The 7,518-nt window shown below is 58.0% G+C and overlaps 1 pseudogene; it reads left to right on the top strand.

Annotated features, from left to right (window-relative positions):
* Window positions 1-904: 904 nt before the first annotated feature.
* Window positions 905-1,043, top strand: LOC123056315 (uncharacterized; annotated as a pseudogene).
* The last annotated feature ends 6,475 nt before the right edge of the window (window positions 1,044-7,518 follow it).

Below are 7,518 nucleotides of genomic sequence, written 5' to 3'. Positions count from 1 at the left end.
CATATTGTTTTTCTAGCTTCTACTCCATGATAAGAGTTAATGCGAGGAATTTGCTAAAAAGAAAACTATTTCACCTGGACTGTTATGATTATGTTGTTAAACAACGTGTGTATCAACGTGACAGAAGCTACCCTCATCGTATGCGCCAAAGGGATATGAAGACCGAAGCTTGTAGCGTAGGATAGACTAGGAGTTTGTTATGTTTTATATTCTTGTTAACTTGGATATCTATCTCTAGTCTATCCCTTGTTCTCCAAGATTGTAATCCCAACAACTTGTACGCTATCAGGGAGGTCGCGACCCTGCATATAAACACGAAGCCGTCGGCCCTGGAAGAGGCACGACGTTCCCAGCCTTTCTCACATGGTAATCAGAGCCTACTCTTCCATTCATCTAGCCCTAGCCTTCCATCGCACAAGCTTCCGCCATGGCATCCTCCAGCTCATCCAACTCCACCCTCACCGGCCAAATTACCGAGAAGCTCACCCGCACAAACTTCATCCTCTGGCGCACGCAGATCATGCCGCAGCTCATAGGCGCGAGCGTCTATGGCTATGTTGACGGCACCACGCCGGAACCAGCCAAGACCGCCGTCGCCAAGGACAAGGACGGGAAGGAGACGACTACACCAAACCCCCTTCATCCGATCTGGTTCCGGGAAGATCAGCAGGTACTTGGTTATCTTCTGAACAATCTTTCCAAGGAGGTGCTCGTGCAGGTGACTTCGATCTGCCATGCACATGAGCTCTGGACAGTGCTGGTGAACATGTTTTCGTCCCAGTCGCTGTCTCGCATCAACAACATCCGCGTCGCCCTTGCGACCGCACAGAAGGGAAACCAGTCCGTTGTGGCCTTCTTCGGGCACATGCACTCCCTCGTCGATGAGCTTGCTGCTGCAGGCAAGCCACTCGACGATGATGAGCTCATCTCCTACATCACGGCCGGCCTTGACATGGAGTATCAACCCCTCGTCTCCACCCTTGACGCCCACACTCAGCCTGTCACCCTTGACGAACTGTATGCTCAGATGAGCAACTTCGATCAAAGGGTGGCGCTGTTCCAGGGCGCGAATTCCGGTGGTGGCGGCTTCAAGTCCTCTGCCAACACCGCCATGCACGGTCGAGGTGGTGGCTCACGCTACCGCAGGCCAACCCACGGCAAGGGAAACAACAGCAACAACACCAATGGCGACCGCGGTGACCGCGGTGACTCTCGCGGCAATGGTGGCCGGCCCTCCTACACCAACAACAGGGGTGGTCACCGTAACTCCTCCAACAAGCGCCCCGATGTCGTACGATGCCAGATCTGTGGCAAACCCGGCCACACAGCAGAAGAATGTTGGTACAGGTTTGATAATGATGGTGACTCGTCCTTGGATGAGAAGGTGGCCGGGGCTGCTGATGGCTCATATGGAGTGGACACAAACTGGTATGTGGCAATGTTGAGGATATCGCTTATCGTTATCGTCTCGGTCAGCCAGGGATTAGAGATTAATCGGAAATCGGTCGATTAATCGATTTTATCGGTCAAGTATTAATCGGATGTTTTTTTGCAAATCCCAGGTTCCCAACATTAAAATACGCTATATTCAACACCAAAATAATGTTGGACAGATGTGTTACCTTGATTCCTAGCCTTTGAATCCTCGTATAATGACAAACAAAATAGGACAACAATACAAATTGCGTAAAAAGGTCCACAAAACACAAATAAACATAGTTTTCGCAAACATAGTGCTATGAATAGGTCCGATTTATCGGTAGATTCCCGATAAATCGCTTGTCAGAGTGATAAATCGGCCCAAAACATAAACAGTGAAGATAAGGCATAATCTTATTAGTCATCCCCCAAGTAACGATAAACCGGAAGATTTCTTGAACAGTGGTATGTGGACAGCGGTGCAACCAACCACATCACCGGTGAACTCCAGAAGGTGACCATGCGTGAGAAATACCGCGGCAAAGACCACATCCACACTGCCAGTGGAGAAGGTATGAAGATTCGTCACGTTGGTCACTCAATTATTAATACCCCTCATAGGAAAATTCATCTTCGATTTTTTTGCATGTCCCTAGTGCTTACAAAAATCTTCTCTCCGTTCATCGTATTGCTATTGATAATCATGTCTTCCTTGAGTTTCACCCCTTCTATTTTTTGATCAAGGATCAGGCAACGAAGAAGGTGCTCTATCGAGGTAGATGCGTTCGTGGGCTTTACCCTTTGATTCCGGAGATTAGAAGATTCAATAAACAAGTTTTCAGTGCCACCAAGCTATCTTCAACACGGTGGCACGATCGATTAGGGCATGCAGCTTTTCCTTTAGTTGAACGTTTGCTTAGGAAGAATAAACTCTCATATGTTGGAGAGCGTGATGTCGAAAGAATTTGTAATTCATGTCAGAAAGCTAAAAGTCATCAGTTACCGTATCCAATTTCTACTAGTATTTCTACCAAACCATTGCAACTCATTTTTTCTGATGTTTGGGGACTTGCCCCTACTTCTGTTGGTAGACATACATACTACGTGAGTTTCATCGATGATTTTAGCAAATTCTCTTGGATCTATCTTCTTAAGAAAAGATCCGACGTGTTTCAAGTTTTTCTTAACCTCCAAGCTCTCGTCGAACGAAAATTTGACACCAAAATCATCGCCCTCCAATCTGATTGGGGAGGTGAGTATGAGAAGCTAAACTCATTTTTCCAAAACCTTGGCATATCTCATCACGTGTCGTGTCCGCATGCCCATCAACAAAATGGGTCTGCCGAACGCAAACACAGGCACATCGTAGAAGTTGGCCTTGCTCTCTTGGCAAGAGCATCCATGCCGCTTAAGTTTTGGGACGAAGCGTTCCTTACGGCAGTTCACCTCATAAACGTGTTGCCTAGTCGTGTTATTAATAATGACACACCCACCGAAAGACTCCTTCATACCAAGCCAGACTACAATTCTCTTCGAGTGTTTGGCTGCGCTTGTTGGCCCAATCTTAGACAATACAACAACCACAAGCTCATGTGTCGTGGTATTCTCACGGGGGGCTTGCGAGTCGACAGATGCCACAAGGGCTTAGTGTGAGGGTAAGACTGCTGCTGATAGGCCCGGGAGCGGGTATGTGAGTAGCACGCGCTAGTTTACCTAGGTTCGGGGCTCTCCGGAGAGATAACACCCCTACTCCTGCATGTCTGAGTATATGTGGTATATCTGTAGTACAGAGTGCTCCTGGAGTTGTATCCAGATGAGTGCTATATGCTACTGGCCTCATGTATGTATCTGTGGCCGGGATGAGCATGCATGCTCTAGTGGCCGAATGAGTGTGCCTGGGCATGTATGCATGCCTCTCCGTGAGGATGGATGGATGGTTGCTATATATAGTGTGGCTAGCTTAGCATGGGTGGTGGTGGCATTGGTTGTAAGCTACCTTGGGTAGCTTACAAACCAAGCTATGTGGTGGCATGGGCTAGGCATGGTGCATGTCTTGCTTGTCCCCTGGGTCACTTCATAAATAGTGCTAGGGGACAAGTGACACTATACATGATGGAGTCGAGGTACAACTGTCTCGTCCGCGGTATGACCGTCTCGTCGGGGTCTTGTCGGTGTCGGGTCGGGCTGCAGTCGGCAGCCGGCTGGTCGGCGCAGTCGGCAGCCGGCAGCCAGCCGGGCAGAGCAGTCGGACGGGGAGCCGGCAGGAGCAGCCGGGCAGTCGGACTGAGGGGCTTTGCTAGCCCCGATGTCTTGAATTGTTGTCTCGCCGTCTTCGGGGTATCCGTGGCCAATTACTCCGACAGTAGCCCCCAAGCCTCCGGGCAACTTGGCAAAGTTGGGCGGAGGTTTTTTGGCGGGTGTTTCATGGAAATGATCATGCAAAAGACAAAGTTAGTCCACGCAGATATATCAAATGATTGCTTTTAGCACTGCAAGTTTTATGCGGAGGCTGCCGACTCGGTTTCGTCCGAGCCCCCTTCAATCTCTTTCATGTTCCCTCCACTCTTTGGCTTACTCTCGCTTGCCGGACAGCCGCTCTGCGGTCTGTGGCTGAGAGTGGGCCGCAGAGTGGAGTGTACAATACTCAGACTCTGGAAGCGAATTCAACCGAGTAGATACTTGTAAAGGAAACGGCCGGGTCGCCCGAACCGTTTTTCTTCCCGGACGTTTTTCGCGTAGGTGACCTCCAGCGTTCACTCTTGCTAGCCGGACAGCCGCTCTGCGGTCTGTGACTAAGAGTGGGCCTTTGGTACCGCGCACGCTACTAAGCCGTCTGCGGGAACTAATGTCTCAGGCCAAGCGGTCAGCCCCCAGGCCAACTCTGGCAGGCACCGGGGCGAACAGTGATGCAACTGTAATGAAATGCGGAGATAGTCCCCCGAGCATCGCTCGGGGTTATCCGTGCTTGCGTGGTGCAAAAATATGCGGGTGAGGAGCTCACTTTGGTTTTCGTGTAGCCGAGGCGGAGTTTGCCGAAGACAGCCGGCGCGGCTCGACGCTCGCGGAGTGCGCCGGCGCACCCGGTGGGTGTAGCCTTCGAGCCCCCGGGTGCTCGAAGGGGGGGTCCCGGCCGGTCAGGATCGACCGGCCAGGCGGCGAGGCGTCTTGCGATGCCCTTTTTCTTCTTTTTCTCTTCTGCCGGTTGCTGGCAGCCGGACAAAACTCTTCTCTTATCTGCAATCTTCCGTGGGGGCGCGCCAGCGCACCCACTGGGTGTAGCCCCCGAGATTCGGGCCGACTGCTGAGCAGTCGGGCCGGATCTCCCGGCAACTACTTCGTCTTCTTCCTCGCGGGGGCGCGTCAGCGCACCCGCTGGGTGTAGCCCCCGAGATTCGGGCCGACTGCTGAGCAATCGGGCCGGATCTCCCGGCAACTACTTTGTCTTCTTGCTCGCGGGGGCGCGTCAGCGCACCCGCTGGGTGTAGCTCCCGAGATTCGGGCCGACTGCTGAACAGTCAGGCCGGATCTCTCGGCAACTACTTTGTCTTCATCGCGGGGGCGCGTCAGCGCATCCGCTGGATGTAGCCCCCGAGATTCGGGTCGACTGCTGAGCAGTCGGGCCGGATCTACCAGCAACTACTTTCTCTTCATCGTGGGGGGCGCGTCAGCGCATCCGCTGGATGTAGCCCCCGAGCCTCCGGGTGCTCGAGGAGGGTCCAACAGGTCGGGCTTGACCGGCCGGGTTGCGAAGCGGGGCCAGCTGGACGGGCCCCTCAGCCGGCGGCTGGCGGCTAAGCGGACAGGCGAGCCAGTCGGCCGAGCGGCGATGTGGGCAGGCGACCGGAGCAGCTGACGGGACTGCAGTCTGCGCAGCTGGCTATGCACGCAGCTATGCTGCCGGCCACGCACACGAGCGTGCTTGCGGCCGTGCATCCGGCCATGCATGCATGCATATATATCTTGTTTTCTCTCTCTCTTTTTTTCTCAGCACACGGGCACGTGAGCAGCCGGCCCACTTTTTCAAGCCGGCCACTAGCAATCAGCCTCTTCTTCTTCTTTTGAACAGCCGGCCTCTTCTAGCCGGCCCCCTTCTCTGCCTTCTGGGCAGCCGGCCAGCGAAGGCCACGGCCGAGGCGGGAGGCGGCTGTCGCAGGCGCGAGCCGGCGCGGGGCGCAGCCGGCCTCCGACTGGCGCGACACAACCGGCCATGGGGCGCGCAGGCGGAGGAGTCCGCGAGGCAGGGCAGGCACCCAGCCGAGTAGCGGAGGCGGCTCGGTGCAGAACAGCCCGGGGCAAAGGACGGGCACGGCGCGGAGGAACCCGGCGGCTGCCACTCGGGTCGTGCGGGCGCGGAAGCGAGGCAGAGCAGCGGCACGGGGGTGGAGCAACGCGCGGGGGACCCGAAGCGGCGCGGGCACGGACGGCACGGCGCACGCCCGCGCTGACGGGGGCGGGACGGAGCAGCGGAGAGCTGGCCGCTGCACTCGGGCGCGAAGGAGGCGGCCCGGAGCCGGCGCGGGGAAGCGGGCGGAGACGCAGGCGCGAGCCGACCTGGTGGAGACGGAGGTGCGGGCCGGCCGGGTGGTTGGCGCAGCCGGCAGCCGAAACGCTGCAGCGAGACGGCCGAGGAGCGGAGCAAGGCGGCCACGGGCTCGTGGGAGAAGCCGGAGCGGGACGGGCCGTCGCGGGCGAGTGACTCACGCGGGGCGGAGCAGGCGGCGACACGCGCGTATCAGCAGGCGGAGGTGCGTCCGTCCGGCGTGCAGCGCGGTGAGTTGCAGTCGGCGGGGTGTTCGAGCACGCGGGCTGGGTCGCGTGCGAGGAGGAGCAGCTCGAGTTGGTGGAGCGGGAACCGGCGGGGGCGGCGACGGGCGTCCCGAGCGCGCGGCCACGGGGTGGCGGCCAGGCCGGTCGGGGTCGGGTGCTGGGGAGCACGGAGCCAGCGAGATCGGGTGCTGGGGAGCATGGAGCCAGCGAGACGGCCGGGTGCAGGCGGAGAAGAGCTCGGGCGCCGAGGCATACGAAGCCGGCCCAGCGCAGAGCTGTCGCGGAGCGGAGCGGGCGCGCCGTTGGTGCGGCCAGGGTGCCAGCGCGGTCGGCCCGAGCAGAGAGCAGGCGGTGCTCGGGGGAGCAGTGCACACGCGCGCAGCAGGCCACGGCGCGCGGGAGGGCGAGGCAGCGCGCTGATGCGCGGACGCGTTGACGGGGTTGCCTGGGCCGATCCGGGCGCTGCGGGCGGCGGCCAGCGCGGGCGCGCGGAGGGAGGGAGCGGGCCGGCTTGCGGGAACCGGCAGCCGAGCGGAGCCGTGCACGGGCCGACGCGCGCATGCGCGGGTGGAGCAGGGGCGAGCGCTGCATGCCTGTGCCGGCGGAGAAGAGCGGAGGTACGGCCATTGTCTGACCAACGTTCGACCATTATATTTGACTAACACACACATGCATTATGTGGCTATTTTCTGAGGTTCATACGGCTTTGTACGGGCGTTCAACAGACGAGCTGTCGTACGAAAGGCGGACGATGGAGCTGGTGGTGAGGTAGATGGACGGTGCGGCGAGACGGACCTGCCTGCCGGAGTGACGGTGAGGCTCACACGGCTCGGCTCATGTACGCACACGGACTGAGCTAGCTAGCTAGCTAAACTAGCATGTACACAGCTGAATCAATTGGCCATGTAGCCATGCACAAAAGCGTGCACGCCCAGGAGCGACAGCGAGGCGTGGCTGTAACTGCAGCTACGGCGAGATGCTGCGTGGCAGCGACAGCTACAACGATGCAGGCATGTAGCTACAGCATGCAGCTACAGCTACAACGAGCGGCGGGCGAGCTCACTGTGGAGGCAGGAAAGGGAGTGGAGGAGGCAGTGAGCGCAGCCACAGAGGCCGGAGCGGCGCGGGAGGGAACTCAACGGTAGCAGCGGACGATGCCCGAGGAGCTCGGAGAGGCCTGGCCGGGCGCAAGCAGCGCGCACGCAGGCATGGGCGCCTCTCGGAGAAGAAAACAAGGCGATGTCGCAGCCGACGGCACGGACGTGCTGTTCCGCGTGGCCGTCCCGGGGGCGTGTTGGTGTCGAAGCCCCAAGCGCTACTGGACAGACGACG

This window comes from Triticum aestivum, chromosome 2D (assembly GCF_018294505.1).
Source record: "Triticum aestivum cultivar Chinese Spring chromosome 2D, IWGSC CS RefSeq v2.1, whole genome shotgun sequence".
Lineage (NCBI taxonomy): Eukaryota > Viridiplantae > Streptophyta > Magnoliopsida > Poales > Poaceae > Triticum > Triticum aestivum.
This window is presented reverse-complemented; position numbering and strand designations above follow the sequence as displayed.